The sequence below is a fragment of the Acomys minous genome (genome assembly GCF_964271855.1).
Source record: "Acomys minous genome assembly, chromosome: 3".
In the NCBI taxonomy this organism is placed as follows: domain Eukaryota; kingdom Metazoa; phylum Chordata; class Mammalia; order Rodentia; family Muridae; genus Acomys; species Acomys minous.
In genome coordinates, this window is record NC_140485.1 from 141,964,050 (window position 1) to 141,976,689 (window position 12,640).

Here is a 12,640-nt window from a genome sequence, read left to right on the forward strand (position 1 = left end):
GGGTGACTTTAAACTTCCAATCTTCCTTCCTCTTTCTCCTGCATGCTGGTACTACAGGCATGAGCCATCATCTGTGTTTATGCGGTGCTGGGGATCACGGGCCTTCATGCTAGACACAATTCTCCCAAGTGAGCTACATCCCCAACCCAGAACATCATCCATCCTGCATGTGACTATTTTACTACTACTAGAAATAAAACATGTATAGTATCCATGGATGTTAAAATGTAAAGTTTAAATAAATAGAAAAATGTAAATAATGAGTGTTACTATTTCATTTGAATTCTGTAACTACTATCCTGGCAAAATTAATACAGACAAAAGACATTTATTCTCAAGTCTGAATGATATATTTGGTTTACACATGAAGTTGAAGCCGATTTACACTAAAGAAAATGACTGGGACTGGAGCGATGGCTCAACAGTTAAGAGCCATGGCTGCTCTTCCAGATGAGCTTGGTTTGGTTCCCAGCACCCACATGGTGGCTCGCATCATTCATAATTCTAACTCCTGGGGATCCTGTGCCCTCCTCTGGCCTCTGCAGGCATTGTATACACGTGGTAAACAGGTGCAGGCAAAACACTCACTCCCCCCCCCCCACACACACACATGAGATAAATGTGTGTAAAAATATTTTAAAAGCAAGCAAGGGCTTAAAAGAACATCTACAAACACTCACGGGGTTTATGAGCGTGCCAGCTGCACAAAGACATCCTACCTTCTACATCACTACTCGTTGCAGCAAATGGAGAGCGTTACAAAGATCTGCAACTGATCAGAATGCAGAGAGCTGACCCTCAGGCGCCAGCCCCAGTTGGCACATCTATAACACAATCCCTGCACCCGAGACTCCAGGACCAGCACAGAAGAGAGAGCAGAAAGACTGTAAGGGCCGGAGGAGCAGGAGGTCTACTGTGAGTCGTCTCTCCGATGTGTAACAGGGAGCTGCGCCCATGAAATCTCAACAACATAGATGCCTAAACAAGACCTGAGCAATGACAATGCTGGGTGACACGCCATGGGGCCCTACCCTAGATGACACACTTGGGCAATTAATAATTGCTGAGTGATTAGTCTTCCCCAGAGATGACCTCCCTAAAAGGCTATCCAATCCCAGAATCAGCCCTAAAAACATACACATAAGCAACACTAAATGGAATCAAATGGATATATATATGTGTGTGTGTGTGTGTGTGTGTGTGTGTGTGTGTGTGTGTGTGTGTGTTTGTGTATATACACATGTATATATACATATACATACTGGTTATACATGTATATAAGTATAATGTGTTGCATATATACACATATATGTGTACATTTACATGTAGTATATGTATATGTATAATATACATATATATTACATTAATAGAAAAATAAGAGGCCATGATTTGAGAATGAGTGAGGTAAGATATGGGATAGGCTATTGGGTAGGATGTGGGAAGGCAGAATGCTGTAATTATATTTCAGTTAATTTTTTTAAAAAAAATTAAAAACAGCAACAACCAAAATAAAGAAAGCACTTGGAGGAACTGCTATAAACTATCTCAGGAAGTTTATAAACATTTCAATCATATCTATAGATATTCGGCATTTTACAACCTTCATTCTGCCTTTTCCAGGGTAAGCACCTCTCATCTCTCGTATCCGTTTGTGTCACTCGGGTAGATGTCAAGATGAAAGGGAGAGCCAAGACAGGCGTTTCACCTTCCACTGTAAGGACATTTTAAAGTGTTCGCCTAAAGTGCCTCTGTAGGAAGCCTGGAGTGGAGATGGAGGGCGGAAGTGGGAAGAAGAATAAACACAATAAACTGGAAGCAGGGAGTGGGCAGACACAGGGTGGGCTGGTCAGAGACGACACAGGATCAGATGACAGAGAAGTAGCACATCTAGCGAGATTCCAGCACCAGGTGCTGTGCAGGAGCAGAGCAGCCTGACCCCTGACCCTTGACCCCTGAGGGTCATCCTGGTCCTCCTGCATCCACAGTAGCATCTCCATCACTCCCCAGGAAATGAGACAGAAAACTATGAAGGGTGTCTGGAGGCCTGACAGTACCAGGGGATTTCCCCTGCACTCCCCGCAAGGACAGCTAGCTCTCACTGACAAATGAGAACTCTCTAAGTCACTAGACTCCCACAAAGCAAAGTAGCAACAGGATTTTCACAACACAAAAGACCTGTCAAGAGTCTCCAACAGTGTCACGCTGTCCTTGTGCAAAGTAATTGCTCTTTCACATAGCATGTCAGAAGTTAGTAGTGTCAACTTAAATTCAGAAATTTGGCTAAAAGAAGGAGCTCACCCTCTGCCTCCCACTGCTGGAAACTGCCAGGAACCATCCCCCTAGCCTAGCTGCAGGCAGAATGCCCTATATCCACTTCCCTAACCCACAGACAAAGAACGTCACACTAACTGACCTGCTTCCGGGCGCCTGAGGAAGCAACAGGAGAGCCAGTAGACACCATGGAGCTCCAAAAGGCCCTTGAGGGTGAGTGTGGGAAGCCCAGGGTGGGAAGTCGAGGGCAGACTCAGAAGGCAGTGTCCTCTGTGCGTTGTCCAGGTCCAGTGGGTGTTTGCCAGAGAGCATGGGCAGGACAGAGGCCTGAGGAAGCCACCTTCATGGTACAACCTGAGGAGTGCTCCTGCTGTAGGAAGCCCTGCGTGCCTCCCAGTCCCTTCCTCCTGCTGAAGTCACGTGAGCTGCATAGAGGATTTGGCACAGGCAGAACCAATGTGCTGCGTGATGACTGCAGCTGGGCCTTGGGCGTGCCTGAGGGGTCCTGGGGCCAGGACCTGATTCGGAACAGGCCTCTGCCAGCTGTGCAGCGAAAGCAACTCTTTCATACATATGGGGCCTTTTACATTCACCAACAATGACACCCAAGAGCCAGGTACTTGGGTGTGCTCAGAGACTAAACTGGGACCACACAGGGACTGCCTCCCTTGTCACCACTGCCTTGCAGGCAAACCCTGAAAATCAAGAGACACACCAACACAAGACTAGTTGTCTCTGGTGGCTTTAATGATTGCTAACTATGCACAGGCTTTATGCTTTAATTTTTATATTTAATATCAATCTACAGTTCAACATTTGCCCCCAAACAAGTGGGGATGATCAAGGAGAGGGAAACCTAGGTACTGAGTAGTTGACCACACATCAAATGCCAACGCCTGAGTTTTACAACAGTCCTAGAAGTAAACAAAATTGAGAACAGATGGCAGGGCCTCAGCCCTAACCTCTTGCATCTGCTGAGAAAATGGAAGACCCTGAATGCAAGAGATGCTTGCATGGAGGAACCCACCTTCCTCTCACCAAATCCAGGCCTGTCAGGAGGGGAGCCAGCAGTGAGGGTGGCTGGTCATGCTGTAGCTCTGGTCCTTTGTGCTGTTTTTCAAAGAGCTTCGCCATCAAATACATCTTGGTGCTCTTGAGTGGTCATAGAATGTGGAAGACTAAGGGTTCAGAGCCAAGGCCCCTCCACGCTCACAGGCCCCATGAACTCAGCCATGCCTGGAGGCCGAGCAGTTGTTGGCCACAGTTTTCTATAGGTGGATAATGGCGGGATTTAGCTCTTTCCTGATGGGTGGGAACGAAATGCTTTTGCATACAGAAGGCACGCTAGTGCCAGAAGCAGGGCTTACACATCACGTCTGCTTCCACTGTCAGCTGAAGGAGCAGATCACATCAACCTAAGCCCTTACACTTTGAGGCAGATACTCAGGTAAGAGGAAATGACCATACCCCAAATAGACAAGTAAATGTAAAAGCCAGGTGACGTTGGGAGAACCCCTGACTGGGAGAAGCCAGGCATTTTCAGCTGGACAGATGATTAAGCAGTAAGGCAAAACAGGTGTGGTGGCTGGCGAAGGCGGCAGCACTTCAGAGTGAGGGCACCCAGGGCCCCCCTGAGGCAGCTTAAGGCAAAACTCACTGGGCTCAGAACCAAGGAAGATAGGCAGGGACAGGACAGGGCACCACCCACAGCATGTGCCTGGGACTCCTGGGAGCCGGAAGGGTCCAGTTTCCCTTAGAGCACTTCAGGGGAGTGGAAGGTGACAGAGAAATTGGTGGAAGCAAACTTGGAGGAAGCTGAGGCATGGGAAGAACTCATCTCACTTTAAGGCAGAAGGTTCCAGAAGCTATCCCCTCTGTCTGAATTGAATGAGTGTGGGGCTGGAGCACACCAAGGAAAGGTACCCTTCCCTGGTTCTGATATTCAAAGATGTCTGGGGCCTTCAGGATCACCCCATTGGAAACTATCATTGATACACTTCAGGCCACACTGTAGGCCAGGTGAGGACCTGCCTTTGAACTGACCACAGACAGGGCAAGGGGAACCATTCTTAACGTGGATATGGCTGTTCGGGATCTATCACATCCATCTCAAGTTCTATCCAGGCAGGGGAGCCAAGGGCGCTGGCCCAGAGAGCTGGCATCTGAAGTGCTGGTGGCCGATGCAGGCGTCCATTCCCCACGCAGAGGGCAGTGGTCCATGTGACATTCCTTACAGATGTGATACATTCAGTAAAGTGTCACTAATGTGCTCCCTGGAGTTTACAGCTGTTAGTGCCATCCAACAGAAAACAGAACAGGGATACACAGAAGATAAAAGCCCCTCCCCCTTTAGTGAGCAGACCATTTTGAGGCCGCGGGCACCCAGCACACATTTGTAAAGGACACGTCAGAGACAGACGTCTCATGGAGAAAAATCCAGCCCAGAACCACAGTGTGTGACCTAAATCATTTAACAAAGACTCATCTTGCTTTCGTTCAGGAATTCACATCTGCAGTATGAGGCAGCAGACACAACCATGAAGTTAGGAGAACCACAGACTCAGTGCCTCTCTTCTGTGTCTCCAGCCAGTCAGATGCCCAGAAAAGTCCAGGATAAATCATTAAAAGGGTAAATGGAAAAAGAAATAAAAAAGAGTGGACAGTAAGATGTAAACAAGATGGGTACAGAGATGTTGTCTTTCACCAGAAAAGGAGGGTAAAGAGTGACGTGTGAAATGACATGTCCTATGCTCACAGCAGCTTTGCACAAAAGTGACCTCAACTTAACAGTACAGTGCCTGGCTTTTTGCTACATGGGTCCTGGGCATGAAAACTTTAATTGCTCTTTCAAAGCAAGCCCTTTCCTGACTGAACCCTACCTCCCCAGCCCATCTGGGAAGGTTAATTGTATGTGCCAATTAAGTGCGCTCTAGGATACCCAGACCAGCGATTAAATGTTATTTCTTACTGAAAATTTGTGAAGATATTTCTAGGGGATATTTACAGCTGAGTTGGACAAAAGCACACCCCCCCCCCATGTTGAGTGAAGATGCCATGGGCTGAGGGCCCCAGCGCAGCCAGAGGCAGGGAAGGCGAAGCGCACTATGTACTCCCTGATGCACCCTCCTTGCTGTTGGCACTCCAGGAACCTACACTACTAGCTCCGACCTTCCAGCCTCCAGACTGTACGCAGCCTCTCTACTCTTCAGTTCCCACAAGGCGGATCTGATGACTTGTCAGTTTCCATGACTGCATGACGTCATGACTTATAGCAGCGGTTCTCAAATGGTGGCTCGCAACTCCTTTGGGGGAGGATCAAATGACTGTTTCACAGGGTCACCTAAGACCATTGGAAAACACAAATATTTACATAACAATTCACTCTATTAAAGGGCCACGGTGTTAGGAAGGTTGAGAACCATTGGCTTATGGTAAACCTACCCTTATGAGAGAGTCAGAGACGGAGACAGGCAGCCACGGCTCTCCCTGTGGCTGTGCTTAGCTGTTCTTTCCGTGCCTTGCTACAAATGAAGTGCTGTACCTTGCTACAAGTGCAGTGCAGAGGCAAGGCCTCACTCCAGACTGAAGCCTGGCTTCCCAAACATTCCACCACTCGCCACCAAGCACACAGTGTTCCTCACTGTGGCAGCTTCCGGTGAGTTCTGTGGTAAAAGGCCACAGGCTAAGCGGCTTAGACGTCAAAAGCCTCTGCCTCTGGAATTCCAGAGGCCAGATGTGTAAGGTCAGGATATCAACCAGGCCACATCCCTTTTGACAACACCAGAGAAGGATCTAGCAGGTCTGCTTCCTGCCTTCTGGCTTCCAGTGTGACTAAGAAGATGTAGATATGCCATGCTCTGTGTGTCAGAGGGCAGCCTGATGTGGGAGTAGCTGTAGTTGATTAAGATTAAGCTCAGCCAAGATCATCAGGGTGAACCCCTACCCAGTCGGCCCTGTGCCTTCACATAAAGGTGAACTGGGGCAGACGTGGTGGCGCACGCCTTTAATCCCAGCACTCGGGAGGCAGAGGCAGGCGGATCACTGTGAGTTCGAGGCCAGCCTGGTCTACAAAGTGAGTCCAGAACAGCAAAGCTACACAGAGAAACCCTGTCTCAGAAAAACAAAACCAAACCAAAAAACCAAACCAAACAACAACAACAAAGGATGACCTGGGACATATGCACAGGTAGAGCATACATGCAGAAATACACCCACATCTTTCGTGGTGCACAACCCCAGCCACTAGGACGCATCAGGTGGAGAGGAGACAACGAAAGCACAGCCATGGCTGCTCAGACCCCCCTCCTTAGGGGGCTGCCTCGCATCCAGGCAACAGCAGCACACAAACAGAACAGTGCTGGGTCTGTCAAGCTATCCACACAGAAGGGGCTTGGTGCCTGCTCTGGTCATGTGAAGGGTGGCTTGTGTGAGCCAGCAGCATGTAAAGATAAAGACTGTTGCCTGTTGGTACAAGGAAGAGAAGGGTGATCTGGCCTAGACAGCCCTCCTCTGCAAAGTCACAGGGATCTTTGGACACCACTTGTGACAGGCAGAGGGAGACGGACAACAGAGGAACCAGAGAAGGGGTGGTTCTCCACTTTAGCAGGAACAGTGGCCATCCAGCACAAGGGGCAGAGGTTTAGTGACAGGAAGTGACGTAATGATGTGCCCGCTCCGCTCCTGAACACAAAGGAGGGAGTAAACCCCTGCACCGTGTGCACTTAAGCTCCAAACTGCATGGGGTGGGCTCAGCGCTCAGCACCGCTTCAGGCTTCAGTGACAGCTTCAGCGACAGTGGTGTCTCCCTTCGGATGGAGGTGAGCACAGGCAGGCGGGCTGCAGGACTGTGAGGTGAAACCCTTCCCTTTGGTCTGATGTCTTGTCTCCCCCCCCCCCCCCCCCCCCCCCCCGCACACACCCAGACAGGGAGTCAGAGGCACATGATGTCGGTTTAGGCTACATCCCATGGGTTCGTCCGCGGCCTTTCAACCAGCATGGCTACGTTCCTTTAGAAGGTCCTAGTTTCTGTGGCTTATCGTTTCTGGGTAACTCTGGCCTGGGTTACTTTTTTTTTTTTTTTTTTTTTTTTTTTTTTTAAGAATATCTCTGTAAATGAGAAACACCAGGACTGGGCTCAGCACTTAAGAGCCCTGGGTGCTGTGGTGAAGGACCAGGGTTCCATTCCAAGCACTCAGATCTAACTGTAACTCCAGTGTCAGGAGATCTGATGCACTCTTCCGGCCTCCTCGGGCCTCAGACATGCACACGCATTGCACGCAGACCTACATAGAATAAAACTAAATAAACCTTTTTGAGAAGTTGAGAGCTACCAATTTTGAATTGTTTGGGATCCACTTGTGAAGCAGAGCAAAGGTCGGGTCTGCTGTGTTAGGAGGCCTTGATGTTGGAATCTGTAATAAAACTTTACAATAATTTAATAACACAAGTCCCTTAGAAAGGCAGAAGTAGGTAATGGGTGCTGGCTGGTGGCAAAAAGAAGGATATACGGGATATATGCTCCTTTGAAGAACTAACAGAGAAGAAAGAATTAAAAGGACAAAGAAGCCCAGAGTGGAGTGGGCAGGGCCTGGGCACAGGAATCATGGGCTGGTGTCTCTGAGACCTGGAGTTCACGTGAAGTTAAGTAGGCAAAGAAACTCATTAAAGCACCTCTGAGTTCCTTGCAAGTGAGAGACGAGTCTGAGATCAAGAAGAAGCCAGAGTAACTGCCTAGCAACAGGGAATCATTAAGTGCTGTGCAAATTGGGCAAGGAGCCCTCCTGAGCAGTTCTGCGGGGACGGCAGTAGAACCAACAGCCACGTGTCGCTCTCGGAGGGCTGCACAGCACAGCCGCCTGCATCATTAGGACACAGGGACGCTGGCCAGTGCCCTGGCTCCTGTGCACTTTGCAAATGTACAATTAAAAGAAGATAAACTGCCATGCAGTCATGCTGACTGAACTCTGGAAACCGACTTATTACATTTTTCAAGAAGAAAAATAGGATGAACTGCATATCCACAGACATTAAATGGTTCTTTAAAGTAATGCCCATTAACACACCACCTACAAACACATATTTCAATGGTTTAGGCCAAGTGGATTATCCGCCCATTCAAAGGTTGAACTATGCATGGAAGCCAAGCAAACCCCAAGGCAGCCGTGACTTTAGGTCAGACCCCTGCAGTAGCGCGCAGACATCATAGTGTGCAGCTCACTCTTGCAAACCATGATTCCCTGAGTGCTACACACCCGAATGGGCACAAATTCAAATCAGACCACAGGATCACATCCAGCTGAAGGTAAACTCATTAACTCTGCTTTTGTTAACTAAGTTTTTTAAGAACATTTCATTAAAAGGCAACGATGTTTGATTAGAATTTTCATTGGTTCACTCACTATGATTGTTTGGTCAATCTTTTCTCTCATCCTTAAGGATAAGAATAAAGATAGATGTAAGAGTATGATGGATAGGCAGACAGACAGGACAGACAGACGAATACATAGATACATAGAGAGATTCATGGATGGATGGATGGATAGATAGATAGACAGACAGACAGACAGACAGACAGACAGGTAGATGATAAATATAAATACATAATCAATAAATGACAGATATGTAATAGATATAAATGCACAGGTGATAGATAAATGACAGGTAATAGATATAAATATATAGATGTTAGACAGATGATAGATGACAAGTAAGTGACAGATATAAACAGATACACAGAGATTCATACACACATGTATATGATAGATAGATAGTAATGGAGTAGGGAGGATGTGCAGGAGAAATGGGACACGTGTGTTTCTTAGTCCTTGGAGCCTCAAGAAGGAAGCCTTACACTTCCGTGTCCCATCCTTCCTCCCATGCCCAGGGTTTCCCAGAGAACACGCCAGTAAAAGATCTTGTTTTAGGCAGCTCCCTAGTCTTTGAAAAGATCCCGGTGCTTTAAGGAGTCCTGAAGGATCCAGAGACGCAGACAAAACCTGCCATGAAACGTTACACAGTAGCAACAACTGAAACAAAATGGCCAGCAGATGCACTTGGGCTTCCTGCCCTGCACAGGGGACGGTAAACAGCCTTCTGTCCCGGTGCTGGCTGAGATGCAGAGACAGCTTGAGCTGAGTTAGAAATGTTGAGGACACCAGCCCTTGCAATAATCAAAATATCTAAAGCTGTGATTGGACTGCACACATACATACATACATACATACATACATACATACATACATACATACACACACATACACACACATACATACATGCTCTGGAAACCTCAGGTGTAAACAGAGAACGGGATGCAATCTAAGAAACCCAGTCTCACCCGCTCCTCCAGAACACACAGAAGATGCCCTGGATGCACGTGGATTTTGCTGGGCATGGGAGTTGGGAAGATAGCCAATTCCTGTCTCAGGGCAGGTCTTTCTCTCTTTACAAGGATAGAGCAGAAGGCACCTTTGAGAGTAAACAAACACAAGAGTACCAACCAGCAGGCAAGAAGTAATGGCATCCTCATGGCAGAAGGAAGCCAAGCAGGGGAGGTTCTAAACACTCCCGCACTGTAATCTCAGCAGGCCTGGGGTACCAACCAAGAGGTCCAGAGTGCTGCAGCCCATTGAGAGCATCTTCTGTGAAGAGCAGGTCTCAGCAGCTGTGGGGGTGGGGACCTGGGGAGGAGGAAGGGGAGAGGGGGGGAGGAAAGGTGGGTTAGTCCCCAAAGCAGGAGTAGGCACCCTGCCTGCAAACACAGGGTGAGTCTGTGAGGCTGAGGCAGAGAAAGGCCTCCGCTTACAGTAGGAGCTTTGAGTCTCATGTGTCAGACTGGGGAAACCAGGATATGTACATATACTCAGTCGGATTCCTGATTGGCTGGCTGAATGAAGAATGGGCCAATTGAAAGAGAGCCTGTCAACGCCAGAGAAGAGAGAGCTAAAACCTGACTGGGCCAAGCACAGCTCCACTCATCTCCATCCCTGGGTGTTGTAGGAGACGTTAGAAGGGAGGAAGGAAACCCTACTGTGTGCCTGAAGGCGAGGCCTTTGCTTGGATCCCTAGGAGGCTGCTGGGGTTGTCTCTGAGCTTCTGTTGGTGTTAGGATGCTTCTCCGGACATCAAATGTGACCCCTGTGACAGGAGCCCCTGATAACTAGAATAACCCAGGGAAGAGGCTCTGCCTGATGATTTGGGTTCAAGGCCCAATACCTACATGGTTAAAGAAGTGAACTCACACACCTGTTCTCTGGCCTCCTCGTCATGTATGCTTTGCACACTTGATTATACACATACACAGATGCACAGAGAGACACACACATAAATAAACAACTGTAATTTTTTAAACAACTATATTTTTCAGGATTGATACTACTTCCTGTTTACACACAGAGATTCACATCCCCCACCCCCCACCCCACACACACCAGCTGATAAACTAACAGAATGGAATGCTGATAAAATCAATGTTGCTGATATAAATGCTGATACTTTTAAAAGATTTTTTTATTTTAGTCACAGTAGCTATTACAAATTTTGATCTTGACAAAGCCTTTTTGTAACTTACATCAAGCTTTTTTGAGGAAAAAAATGTGTTATGTAATATTAACCAAAATAATGAAATAATCCAACAAAACCCAAGAATTTCTACTCACTCTGCTTACTCCTACCACAAATCTGTGAGACTCTCCTACCCAACCCCCATGACTATCTATGATTAGCCAGCTCTGTATGTTCAACTCTGGTCTGAGCCTGTGTGAGTGGCTGCCCCTCCCAGGACAAGTGACAACACTCAGCTGGTGTCTGTTTTAAATCATACTAATCTTTCTAACCACTTGCTGGTGATGCAGAGATGCCTTCAGAGTCTCTAACAAAGGCTGTGAACACCAGGCACTACGGGATGAGTGAATTAGCTTGTTTTCTACAGCTGTGACAAAAGCAACTTGGGGACAGAAGGGTTTACGTCAACTTACGTCCATCATGAAGGGAAGCCAGGAGAGAGCCTGCAGTCAGAAACAAATGCAGAGATCACAGAGGAATGTTTGTTCCTTGTGGCTTGTTCACCCTGCTTTCTTATACACTGCAGGACCACCTGCGCACAGTGGCTGGGTCCACCCACAACATTGATGGAGAAAAATGCGCACAAGCCAATCTGATGGGGGCATTTTCTCAATCAAGGCTCACTAGCCCCAGCTGACTCTAGTTTGTATAGAGTTGGCAAAAGAAAACCAGCTGGATGTGGTGAGGGAATGTAGGGAGCCCACCAGCCAAACAGGGGCCCCCTTCTAGCACTGCCACACACACAGGGAGTTCCAGCGAGCTGTCTAGATGTTTCACACGGCAGCCTCTCCCTCAGCTATGAGACTCTGGGACCAATAGGATTCTTCTGTGTCATCAACAGGAGCAGAGAGAGCACAAGAAACACTTAAACAGGGTAAAACCTTGGGTTTTCACTCTCTTTCCCGCCCAACCCTACCTTCCCATCCTTTCCTCTCCCCAGCTTAATTTTTCCATTTCTGTGATAAAATACTGACCAGAAACAACTTAGAGGATAAATGGGTTTATTTCAGCTTGCGGGTTGTAGCCCGTCATGGAGAGAAGCCAGGGCAGGCACTGAAGCAGAGACAAGGAGGAAAGGGAGCCTGCTGGTTTGCTCAGGCCCAACTCGCTTGCATTCTTACACAGCTCAGCCCCTCCTGAGAGTTGGGACCCTGACCTCCATCAGTAATGAAGCCAATGCCCCTCAGAATGGCCTACAGCTGGTCTGATCAGGGCAACTCCTCAGGTGAGATCCCCTTTCCAGAAATGTCTGGGTTTGTGTTGAAGAAACAAACAAACCACTACACCAACCCTCTGTTTTCTCTCCTCTCTCCTCTGTTCTATCTCTCCCCCTCCCCTTCCTCCTTCACTTCCTTCTGCAAAACTCCAAATTAGGATGGAATCTCCTGTTCATGCTTTACCACCCACATCTCATCCTCAGATCTTCTCTATGGCTAGTCACAGGGATTTGCCACATTTCCACACTCCATCCAGACACTGGCATACAGTCAATGAGTTGAAGAAAAAAATCCTTAGGGTTCAAAACTGTCAGGAAGCTCAGAAGTGGTTGAGGTCTGTGCCAGTTGCCATGCAAAAGTTGTAAAAAGAAGCAAGTAGTGTTTAGCTGAATAGATATTAATTTGGGCACTAATACTAGGTTTGACTCTGAACCATCCCCGGCCCAACAAGCTCCTGTGCTCCTGTTTGAGGCACTTGTCCCCACATGGCACCATTGTCTGGGGAAACTATGGAACCTGCCTCACTGTGGACAGGAACTGGGAAAACTTCTGGTATATGTACATACTTATACATAGCGCGCGCGCGCACACAC